We start from the raw sequence: 12,768 nt of genomic DNA on the forward strand, positions 1-12,768 counted from the left end.
TCCATATCTACATCGTCTCTAAGGCTGGTGGTCACCAGGTGACCAAGGTATTTAAATTGATGCACTCTTCTAATTGGAACACTATCCAACATAATAGGAGGTATATATGTTGGACACCTGGTACCCGCCTTAAAGACCATGTACTCAGTTTTCTTTACATTGTATATCAAACCGTGTGAAATAGCATACGACTCGCACACAGCGAGCAGTTTTCTTAATGCACTGACCGAGGGAGCCAGCAACACCATGTCATCAGCATAGCTGAGGTTATTAACACAAACGCCGTCCACGTAACAGCCAACGCGCATGCCACTGAGTCGCTCGATCAGTGAATCCATGTATAGGTTAAAAAGTAAAGGTGAGCTTAACCCTCCCTGTCTCACCCCACTCTCCAGTCTGTATGACTCCGAGAGCTCATCTGCCCATCTCACACGATTCTCCTGTTCAAGGTACCAATATTTAAAAACCGAAATCAACTCTGGAGGCAGCCCGGTATCATTTAATTTCTGCCATAAAACGTCATACGACACCATATCGAAAGCTTTCGAGAGATCTAGAAAACAGGCATAAACTGGAGTCTGTCTGTCAGTATAATATTTGACAGTGTGCTTTAAACTAAATATAGCAGTCTCGGTAGACAATCCGGGCCGAAAACCAAACTGTCCGTCATGAAGGTTTATATGATTATGTAAGTAATAGTTCAGCACACTATCAAACACCTTGGCTATAATAGTTGCCAAGGAAATGGGTCTATAATTTGATTTATCTGACATATCTCCCGTCTTGCTCTTGACAATGGGTATCACCAGAGTCGACATCAAATCTGGAGGCAAATACGAGTGACTCACACATACATTGAATAACATTGCGAGTACCCGTGGAAGATGAGAGCCAGCATGTCTCAGGTGCTCAATGCTGAGGTGGTCGTGCCCCGGTGATTTACCTTTCTTCATTTTATTAATTGCATACTCAATGTCTTTGGTTACAATTTTCGTTGACACTGTATATTGACCACTAACATTGAGACGATGAGAGACCCCCCGAGACGATGGTCCCAAAGGCGAGTGCACTGTAAAATGTTCCTTAAATATTTTAGCAATATGTGCAGGCCTGGAAGCGCCATCAACACTCACCGGAGTGCCAGGCTTAACATTCAGCTTGTTGGTGGCTTTCCAGAATCTCTTAAAGTCACCTCCAGAGTGATGCGTGGCTATTTGGTCCATTCTGATTTGTTCCTGATGGCGCTGACACCATCTCAGTCTACCCTTAAATATCTTACGTGACTCGATCATACGTTCATAGAATGGCCCACTGGAAGGTTTTCCAAAGAATAACCACTCACTAAAATGTCGCCTGGCACTCAAATGAGCCTCGCTCACATGCCTATTCCAACCTGCCAAAGTACGTTTATCACCCATTTTGTTACACATATTTAAATTAATATTATTTATGTAAGTATTAGTAGCAGCTTGGTATAGTATGTTTACAATATTTTTATATATATTATTTATAATATATCTGTGATTTATATGATCACAATATATGAAAACAATCTCTTTTAAAAGAGAAAACAACAAATTAGTTCCAGAACATATTTACAAAATTTAAAATCCCATAATGTCTTTGTTAGCATCTCAATATCTTTACAGTTTAGAATTAGACTTTATTTATTTGCTGAAATAAGGTACATTTTTATAGGTGTTACAATAGAAGGGAATTATAGTCCAATCTTTTTCGACCACACTGTGGGCGTGCAAATATTAACACTTATTATATAAAAAATAAAAATTATATCATCGTAATACTGCCCGCTAATAATTAATGCTCCTTTCCGCTCAGGGTTTGCTGGAAGAGAACTCTTACAGAGTTAAGCTCGACTGTTGTACATTTTTATTTTATATATATATTATATGTTGTAATTTTTTTTGTGTACAATAAAGAATAAATAAATAAATAAATAATTCCCAAAGAGGGTTGACGTCAGGCAGGTGGCTGGTCGTAAAACTAAAAACCAAATCTTTTTGTAATATGGATAAAAACATATTACGCCGACCCCAAATGATTGGGATAAGGGTAAGATGATGACGATAGTTAGATACTCTTTATTGTTTCCTCCAAAAGATTACAATATAATCACAATGAGAAACCAATGGGTGACCTTATCGCTAAAAGCGATCTCTTACTCATATAGCAAAAATATTTTGTCACTTTTTTCTAAATCACTACATAGTATAAAACAAAATCGCTGTCGCTGTCTGTCCGTCCCTATGTATGCTTAAATCTTTAAAACTACCCAATGGATGTTGAAGCGGTTTATTTTTATTGATAGAATTATTCAAGAGGAAGGTTTATATGTATAATACATGCATATTATTGTATAGAAGCACTGGTAAATTTAGAGGTTTCTAATGTGATGTCGTAAATAAACACATTTTTTGCGCTTACGTTGCAAACGCTGGCTGAACCCCACGAGATAAATCAAAATAATGTACTACAGTATTGTATACCTTAAAAAGGTTAACAAAAAAGTCTGCGATGGTATATGTCTATCTCTTAAGGATAACCCACAATAAAAATTTTTTATCCTTTACATTTTACAGAAAAAAATGGCTTATTTACAAAGTGATTTTAAGCAATACAGCATTATTTTTTATCGAATAAAGTACCTTAAATACATTGTCCATTTAATATAGATCAATATGGCCCTTCACAGCATGTAATTTAAGTGAATATTTTCGAAGATATTGCAGATTTAAAATGCTGGGTCATAGCGGTGCGGCATTGCACCCGTGCGAAGCCGGGGCGGGTCGCTAGTAATACATATTACTTAAATAGTTATATAAATTTATTATAATATTATAAAGGCTGCAACAAAGTGGACACATATTATATTTCATATTTTTTTTATCATTTAAGTAGTCTATTACTGAGTTAATTACATTTGTTTAGAAATAACTTGAGTTTACTTAGACTTTGAAAACTTAAGTAATCACTTTGATTTTTGAATACATTTAAAAGTTTTTAATACAAATTACAATCAAACCAATATTGGTATTATTAAGTAGCTAACATTATTCTAAGATGAATAGAATACTTAAGAGAGCCTGTACTTGTGAATAATAGTTCATAATTATTCTAACCTTTAGTAAGTAAATCTGAGCTAACAGAATCATGCATAATAAAGAGTAGTATCTCAATTTGTATTCAAACAGATCTAGCCCCACATCCACCCCTGTCAAGTGCGCAAATTCGTCTAATAGTGGTGGCAACAAATTAAGCAGGGCCCATAAATTTTATTCGAGGGATGGGAAGATTTTAAGGGATTTTGGTATTAGCTGTAGTAGACAAAACGGTCCAGATAGCGGAATTATTCGGAATAAATGAACTGAAAGTGTTCGCATCGCTTGCATACACTCCGTGTAAGTAGGGTTGCCACCTGTCATGTTTTTCTATTATACTTGTACGTCCATGTGTTTAGAGTATCCTGGGGTATCCCTGACCACAGGTATAATACATATATATAGGTATATCTGTTAACTAGTATTTTCTAAATTAATTTTGTTTAAAGAACTATTATAGAAAATATCCTTTTGATTGCATACGATCTATAATATGTCACTCTTTATGCATTACTAACAATCCAACCGGCAGCGAACGGGTTTTTTTTACATAACATATAGCCAATAAGAATTTTCAAAATGTCAAAATATATAAATCCAAAAAATATTTAACCAATATTTTTTGGATTTACCCATTACAAACAAAATACCAAACCTATCTTTATTATAATATTAGTTAAAGTGATGAAAAATATGATAATTAACAAAGAAATTGTATTCTTTTTTCATTATTTACATTAATTTTAATAATAAAATGTAAATATTAATAATAAAATGTAATTATCATTATCTTGACCTGTTTACGTTCTGTACATGAAAAACCATTCAAATCCTGGTTTCCATAATTTGATAATGACAACCCTAATATAAACAAAGGATACTTGAATATATATTGTATGCATATTAAATATAAAAATAAAACAAAGGATGGTCGGAGATGAAGTTATATCAAAATTATCGTTGAAACATTGTTTATTGAACCGATTCCCTACTTCTCACATATATATGTTTATAACAGGAAATTGTCTATCTGTATTAACATACTAGCTACCTTAAGAATAGACATATATATATGATGGTTACCACTTTCCATCAGGTGCGCTGTCAGCTTGTTTGTCATTCTAAATTGTATAAAAAATAATATTACTTTTTTTTTTACTTTTTTATTTAGAGACGATCCCTCGACTGTAAGTTCCCTTAGCCGCTTCTTATGACACCCATGGGAAAAGAAGATTTTTTTTTTTATTGGTGATAATGGAATGGTTACCCCACCTACGCTAACGGTATACACTGGCGGGACACCAGTGAGGGGTGATAAGTGAGAATGAAATGGCAGGTCAAGTAGCCCATCGTGATGAATACACCAGGAATTTAGCACGATGGTTTCCAGGGGGGAGAACCACGTGGAGGTCGACCCGACAGGACCTTATGGGGCATATTGCTAGCAATGGGACTCATAGTCCGCAAGAAGGGATGCCCCTACACAGCTATTATATATCTATACTTATAATAAATCTGTAGAGAGGTCAATTCTGTACATGAAATATATTTCCAAAATAACTATCAGGGGGTGTTTAGTGATCGATACTGATGCCAAAAATGCAATCAGTAAAACTTTTGTCTGTCTGTCTGTATGTTCGTTATAGAAACGAAAACTACTCGACGGATTTCAACGAAACTTAATACAATTATTCTTCATACTCCTGGGCAGGTATACTTTTATAGTACACTTTTCATCACACTACGATCAATAGGAGCAGAGCAGTGAAGGGAAATGTTGGGAAAATGGGAGCAGTTACTCCATTTTTAAGCTTCCATCGCGTGTGCAGCCTTAATGGCCACTTTTTAAAATGTAAAAATGTCCACCCGTGCGACGCCGGGACGAACCGCTAGTAATCAAATATAATTTAAAAAAATACATAAATGGAAAAAATATAAATATTTTCCCATTAATAGAGACAGGTACCTACATTCAAATATCTTTCATTACAAATTTTCCCATTAATAATTAAAGTCAAATAATAGTATGTCTGTTGTAACCATGTAAACAAGTCCATTTAAACAGATTTTTCTTATCTCGTCCCAATCACGGGTCGCACTATATATGGTACTATAAATAAAGCTTATTTACGAGTGTTAAAACCCGGATCTCAGATAACAGTGAATAAACAACATTTCAATTTTGCCTGCACCCTTATAAATAGGTCCCTAAAATTCAAACGGCGTTCAACTTGCTACTTTAAAGCACTATCAGCATCATCTAAACAATGTAATGAGTCTATCCGTAATCTACTCAGAGCTTAACCCCCGAAATAAAATTTATGTGATAGGCTTAATGAGATTTAGGATCAAAGGGGGACAGTGCAGTTAACAAATAAGGATGTGCTTGTTTCGTCGACGATTCGATATACGTGTAGTTCAAATAAACTACACGCACGTTTAACTTGTGTGTCGTAAAAGAAGATATGTTAATTTGTTTTTTAATTAAATTCTGTGTTAACGGATGTTATAGGAAAAATTTAATAAATTTAATAAATTAATAATATAACGGCAGAATATCGACCTGAAACGATTTTTACCCAAGTAGATTCTGATATATTTTTTAATTTCAATTTTTAGTTTAAAATCCAAATTTTACTATAATATCCGAATACATATTTTACATAATTAGTTACCAAATATATATTTTTTTTAATCTCACAAAATTTATTATTCTTCGAACGTAATTTTTGCATTATTGATTTCAAGATTATAAAGAGTTTACGTGTTATATTTCTTTGAACAAAAATATAGTATATATATATATATATATATATATATATATATATATATATATATATATATATATGTGTGTGTTTGTAATTATGTTCTTTGTTGTTTTTATGTAAATAATTAAACAATGTAATAAGATAATTGTTTGTATCGAGAGATTTCACACTTCGCTTCCACGTGCTTTATATTTAATATTAATTTATAGACTAGATATCTATAAGAACATTTAAAAAAACATTAACCGCAAATATATATGTTCTATAATATGTATATCCCACAGCCCTACGTATTATGGAGACGCATACTCCTGAGGCACTAGCCCTGGATGTAGTCTGATTGAATGACGCGTACTGTGAACAGTGAAAACCGATATTTCCTCTCCGCCCTCCGAAAACACAGACTTTATCCATCTGCTAATGGTTGGGGGAAAGGGATTGTTAGTAATATGGTTTGATAGCCCCATTGCTAACAATATCCATCAAGGTCAACCACGTGATTCCCCCTGGACACCATCGTGGCTAATTCTTGTTGAATTGGTCACGATGGGCTAACTGGCTTGCTTCATCGTCACCTATCATCCCTGACTGGTGCTCCGCCAGCGTATATCGATAGCGCAGGCGGGATTATCATTTCATTATCTATCATTAAAAAAAATCTGCTAATGATTTGGGAGGTGGCAGCTCTGAAAAGACTTTTAAAGATCAGCATCAAGCGTTGATCGTCACCACTGCTTAAGCATTTTGTATGTCAAACAATTTAATATTGCGGTAACTGGGCAAATTTGTAAATTATCGAAAAACGGTAGAAAGAAATCTAGTTGTTCCCGCCCCGAGGCTAATGATTTAATAATGTTCTTTATGGTCATTTTTTGACTATTAAAGTAACATAGAGTCTGAATATTATATAATTTAATTAATGATAAAGTTGGAATTCATTATCCAGTATAAAGGATCAATAATGTAACTAAGTTTTTTGAAAGTTTGCATAATTCAGTATCAGTATGGAGGTATCATTCTAATATAAAATTTGGCATAAACTGAGGTTCTCATGTATGGGAACGTTTAGGGTTTTTTTTTATACTACTTAGAATGGCAAACAAGCTGACGGCCCACCTGATGGAAAGTGGTAACCGTCGCCTATAGACATGAGCAGTACCATGGACATAACAGAGTATACTGTTTCGCCCATGATACCCCCCATGCGTTGCCATTACTGAGGACTCAGGTGTTATTCTTCGGTACCCAGTAAATTCACGCTATATACCACCCTTCAAACCGAAACACAGCCATGCAAACACAACTGCTTCACGGTTGAAACACGAATGGGACAGAGGTACCCAAGCAATCGACTTTTGTACAAAGTCTCCCTCTGGTTACAAGGTTTTGGTTTATACGTTTCTTTAAGAAGACGTTTAGTAAATTGATATTATTTGTTAATAATAGGGAAAGAAAAAAGAGAAAATAAAACACACAAGTCAAAAATGTTATTTATAATTGAATCCTGGGAGAAATCTACATGATAGACCTGATAGAATTACCACCAGAGTTGATAACTTACATTATATTGTATCCTAGTGTTGTCGGATAGTGGAGTCAAGATCAGTTTTATAGCATCAAAGGGGGGAGTGGGAGTATTTCGTTTCAGGAACGTCGCTCCGAGATTCTCGCTGCGCTCCAGCGTAAGCTGTATGTGTGGCGGTAAATTTATAAGTGATTAACTGTGAAATTAAGTCTTCAATATTGAAAGCGTAAATATATACGGAAGTCGATATTTACTGGTATTAATAAATATGCTTACTTAAATTCTATCGTAGCGAGATAACTGTCTTTCTATACGGATACAATCTTTAATTTTAATTCGGAAGCAGTTCTGTAGTCTTCCATTTTACAACGTGACTCGACTACGTAACTATTTAGGGATTTGAGGTTTACAATAAATCTATTTTCATTATTAAGTCTTGGAGCTAAGAATATTTTAGAAATGAACTAGCTATCTGAACTTGCAAACTGATATGGCCGGGGGGGGGGGGGAAGGGATTGTTAGTAATGGGGACTGAGAATCCCATTGCTTGCAATATACCCAACCAGGTCGACCTCCTCGCAGTTCCCCCTGGAAACTATCATGGTTAATTCCTGATGAATTCATCATGATGGGCTAACTGGCCTGTTTTCATTCTCACCAATCACCCTTCACTGGTGCTCCGCCAGCGTATCCCGTTAGCGCAGGCGGGGTTACCATTCCATTTTCACCCATTAAAAAAAATCTGATATGGCCACTAATTTTAAAAGATTGTTCATAGCTAATGCCAAATTACGTTTATCTGAGTTCGGCGGTGATGAAGTGGGTACATATGTTTGAGTAAAGAGTTATTTGAAAGGGATGCCTATACCGTTGTTAATCCACTTAAGAACTAATTTATTAGTTATTTGTTAGTCTATCTACGTGTACTTAATTTAGGAACGACGAGGTACTGACTTTCGTGTCTTGGATTAGTGTTGTTTCGTTTGAAGACGCGTGGGTTGAGCTAATGTTCGCTTGGTTCTCCAATGTCCTCCTCGCCCCTATTCCCTTGTTTGACAAGTAAAGGGACATGCCAGTTTCACCAGGAGATAGAAACTTCGATGCACTTGAGATCTTCTTTATCCGTTGACTTTGTTTAGCACTCGTTTTTATCCAGGCTCGGATATATGAATTTTATTATACTCTCCGTATTTTGATAACGAAGATCCGATAAGAGCATCCGTCATTTATAAATTTTATTACTTCGATCTTATTATTAGTACCTGTTAATAAGAAGTTGAGTCCTCTGTTTATGACCAGGATTCCTATCCCCAATTATCGTCGGAAAATTGACATCTTTTTTTTGCAATTTCCCAGTTTTAGGAATAGTGGCCAGAATCTCTGAGTTTAAGTGGCTTTCAAAAAGGAACAAAATATATATATATATATGCAAATATATTTTCCGATAATCCGTTTTTGAATAATGGCACCCAGATTTTAACTGAAAAGTCATGGATTTATTAACCACAGTCGGGAAAAACATTATTCCTTCATCTTCCATCACATTCCCTAAAGCAATTAAGATACTGGGATATACTTCTGTTAGGGTGCCTGTAACCTCTTCGCTATTATAAATAAATGTCAGCTACTGTGACAAACTGCTACAACTTAACTAAAATTTGTATACTTGTAAAAAAAAGCACTTAATTTGTGTACAAATTTACATTCCATTTTCCTTTCAGGCTAACCATGTTTTGGCAAAAATGTGTGAGGTGTGCTTGAGCAGGCCAGTGATAAAAACCTATTCAATACTTGTTCATGGAAATCACTGAATACATCCAGTGATCGGTTTAATGGTATTTGCAACCACAAAATACGTTTTCTTTGTTAGTAAATTTTAAAGCACAACAGATCCTAATGGTCGTTTTTTTTTTACAACACAGGGAGCATGCGGCTCACCTGATGGTAAGTGAGTACCGCCGCCCATGATCACCCACAACACCAACGGCATTGCAGGTGTGCTGCCGGCCTTTTAAAAAGGAATATGCTCTTTTCTTAAAGGTTATAATGTCGTATCGTTTCGAAAATACTGCTGCTGGAAGTTGATTCCAAAGAGTGGTTGAGCGTGGGTCGACGTGCAATGAGTCAGCTAGACCCCATATGCGAATATAAGAATATAGTAAATTTTGAAGGCAAAGTGACCGATTGTAATTAAAAAAATCTTTCCAACTAACGTTGATGGTCCATGTAGTTAATAAAGTGGCAGTAAACTGTACTATTACATTACTTAACATTTGTATTATTTCTATGATAAAACAATCAACGTTTGTGATGTAAGATTTAACGTGTGAGCATATGATTACGGTAGAATGCTTTGTAATATGAATGGACTCACCATTTAATCTTTCGAGTGCAATTCATATTGAATATGTTGTGAGTCGTAACATTTTAGCTAATTAAGCGATGCTCGCAAGTAATGGAATTTATTTATTTAATTATATTATTGTTACAATGAATAAGCGAAACGTAAGTATCGTGATACTGTAACCAGCTGTCGGTCCAGCCGGAATACGTAGGTAATAACATTGTAGGTAAAGATAAGCTTGTCCTACCTGAAGCATTACCAGATACCGAAGGCGGTGATTCATCGTTCACGCTTTGTGCTAAAGAAAACCTGCTGACCAACTCGTGTGTCTTGCCAACTGACGTGAAGTTTTGTTCTCGAAGATTTCGCAGTACAGGTATTCCTTTTTGCGATCAAGTCCTGAAATATACATAAAGGCTTCTATTTCAATTTGTAAGGAATCAAATTCATTAAAACACTCTTCAATTTTAAAGTACCTAATGTTAAACTCACTAAGTTGTGCTTTACTGGGTTTTTCAGAGGCAATAATTTAAATAGAAATAAATTGTTTAGCTTTGCTTTATATAAGCCACGTTTCCTTCGTAAGTCAGTCAATGTAGCCATTATGTGGAAAATAAATACACTTAATATAGAATGTAGAATAAAAAATGATTGTGTAGGTTATTCACATTTTGTGCTAAAGCATAAAAATATGTGCATCTTAAAACCCAAATATAGTTTAGAATAGGAATTAAACACCCAATATTGTAGTGATTTACAATATTAGGTATAAAGTATTAGATGGGGAAGGCTTATGTCCAGTAGTGGACAATTATCGGTTGAAATAATAATATATATGTATATATATAGTCTTCCCCTTTCTTTCTTTCGTGGGTGTCGTAAAAGGCGATTACCCTTAGTCCATTAAATTAAATAGTAGAGGAATGAGCAGTAGCATCCCTCTTAAAACATAACCAAAGCCTAACGGTTGCCGATAGCAAGCTAAACGTTGCCACTATTGGCAAAACCTGCCATAGGGGAAGGAGTATATACAGCAGTGGACAGTTAACAGTCGATGTGATGATGATGATGATATGGTACGCTAAACCATAAAAATATGTGCGCCTTAATACCTAAATTATTTTAAAATGTGAGAACTAAATGTAACAATTTACGAATATAGCAAAATGATACGTAGTATTGTGTGCATAAAGAATCCTTAAAATTTGTGCGCGTAGATATAAATAATGTTTCGATATATATACAAATGCATTGCATTGAGAAAATAATGAGAAATTACTTAAATGTAAGCGTGCAGTGCAGAACTAGCAGGTGGATAGGTAGCAAGCGATCCGCAAGAACAGCTGACTGGAAGCCGCCTCAGTTGCAGCGATCACGTGGACGCCGGCTGATACGGTACGCCGGGATAGGTGTGTAGATCCACGCTTGCGCGTTGAACTGAAATGTTATCAAAAAAAATATTAATAAATCTAACAAAATTGTCAATGATCATGTCTAAACTAATGTCTAACGTGAATGTCTAAAGATTAATTAAGAAATCTATAAGGATTTATAAAATTTACATGTACCTAAAGGATATAAAATAGAATGTATGTTACATATTTTTATTGGCTTAAACTAAATAAAATCGAAATATAATTAATAACAATGATTTATGAAATGGAATGATCTTATTAAATAGGTTTAATATAATTTTAATTTATAAATAAATTTAATTCCCAAGAGACTACAGCGCGGGGTTCTTCAAACTGGGGGTAAGGAGGTTTCTTCAGAGTCGGCAACACGCGTGTAATGCCCCTGGTATTGCAGGCATTCATAGGCTACGGTAACCGTTTACCATCAGGTGGGCTGTATGCTTGTTAGCCACCTCAGTGGTATAAAAATGAAATTTAATTAATAATAAACTGATATTGGGGGTATATGCAAAATAATATGGAACGAACTCACAATGTTACACCTCTCCAGACTGTTCTCGATTCTTGATCTTTCTTTTTATAATATTAACTTCTTCTTTAACCTTCTTAGTACAAATATTGATAATTATGTATTATAATGATTATCACTGCGCTGCTTCGTATTTTCTCGGCAATATTAACGTTGATTGTTGATTTGACTGCGCCTGTGACTAATGTTGTGCTAGCACAGTAACGCCTGTCATTGAATAACTTTCACTAGTGTCACTGGTTTCTGATGTAGGTATTTAAGTAGGTAGTTTTAAATGAACGTAAAATAATGATTCTTCCCTGATTTTCCCTGAGATTTTGCGCTTGAATCAGCGGGATCTTGGGAGGTTCTAAATCCACAAACCTAAATTGAAGATCCAAAATACAATATGTCACGATTCGTCCAAATGAAAGTCCACAATATCCGGCGCGAAGGCCCAAATGTTGGGGAATCTTGTCAGGCGAAGGTGTTCCAGGATATGAAAATGAGACTTCCTTGACGTATTTACGATTATAATTGTTAACACTTTAAACGTACAAGGTTAATAGTAACTGGTTTTAATTTATTGCCGTGTTAGCTGGCTAGTCGGCGGGCGAGTGGCGGCGGCTGCCCACACCGGCGTGACCGCCACGTGTGATTCTCTAATGACAGTATGGCACGCGCTCGATTAATTCGCATCGACAACTACCGAGTATCTATAGTAATCTGATTATGATTAAATTTACTGTAGATAGACAGATATTGTTTTTTTTTTATAAGATTACTGTAGTAAATTTATTATTGTTAATATTAAGTAATTATTATTATTTGCTGTAATTATTGTTTGTGGACTAAAGTAGTGTTATTGAAAGTAAATGTATGTACTTTTAATTAGTTTTTATTTAATTAATGTTGCGTTACAAATTTAGTTTTACAAATATTTTTTTTTCATTTATTTGGGAAAACTAACAGTGACAAATTAAAAAATAATACATAATAGTAATCAAAGGAAACATTGAATAAATTTGCCACTGACGCTGTTTACCACAGTTTCAATTCAAATATAATGCAAATAGCTGAAGCAAACAA

The 12,768-nt window shown here is 34.9% G+C and overlaps 1 long non-coding RNA gene across 5 annotated transcripts; it reads right to left on the reverse strand.

The window, feature by feature from the left end:
• Positions 1-7,365: 7,365 nt before the first annotated feature.
• Positions 7,366-12,331, reverse strand: LOC116413212 (uncharacterized). 5 transcript variants are annotated; one of them, XR_008252576.1, is made up of 5 exons: positions 11,704-12,331; positions 11,036-11,193; positions 10,004-10,155; positions 8,367-8,674; positions 7,366-7,574 (listed from the first exon to the last, which is right to left on the reverse strand). It is a non-coding gene; the product is annotated as an uncharacterized LOC116413212 (long non-coding RNA). The 5 variants fall into 5 exon arrangements; XR_008252578.1 differs by lacking the exon at positions 8,367-8,674; XR_008252575.1 differs by having other exon boundaries at positions 7,366-8,674.
• Positions 12,332-12,768: the final 437 nt, after the last annotated feature.

Source organism: Galleria mellonella, unplaced genomic scaffold (assembly GCF_026898425.1).
Source record: "Galleria mellonella isolate WM207_F2 unplaced genomic scaffold, CSIRO_AGI_GalMel_v1 utg1634, whole genome shotgun sequence".
Taxonomy (NCBI): domain Eukaryota; kingdom Metazoa; phylum Arthropoda; class Insecta; order Lepidoptera; family Pyralidae; genus Galleria; species Galleria mellonella.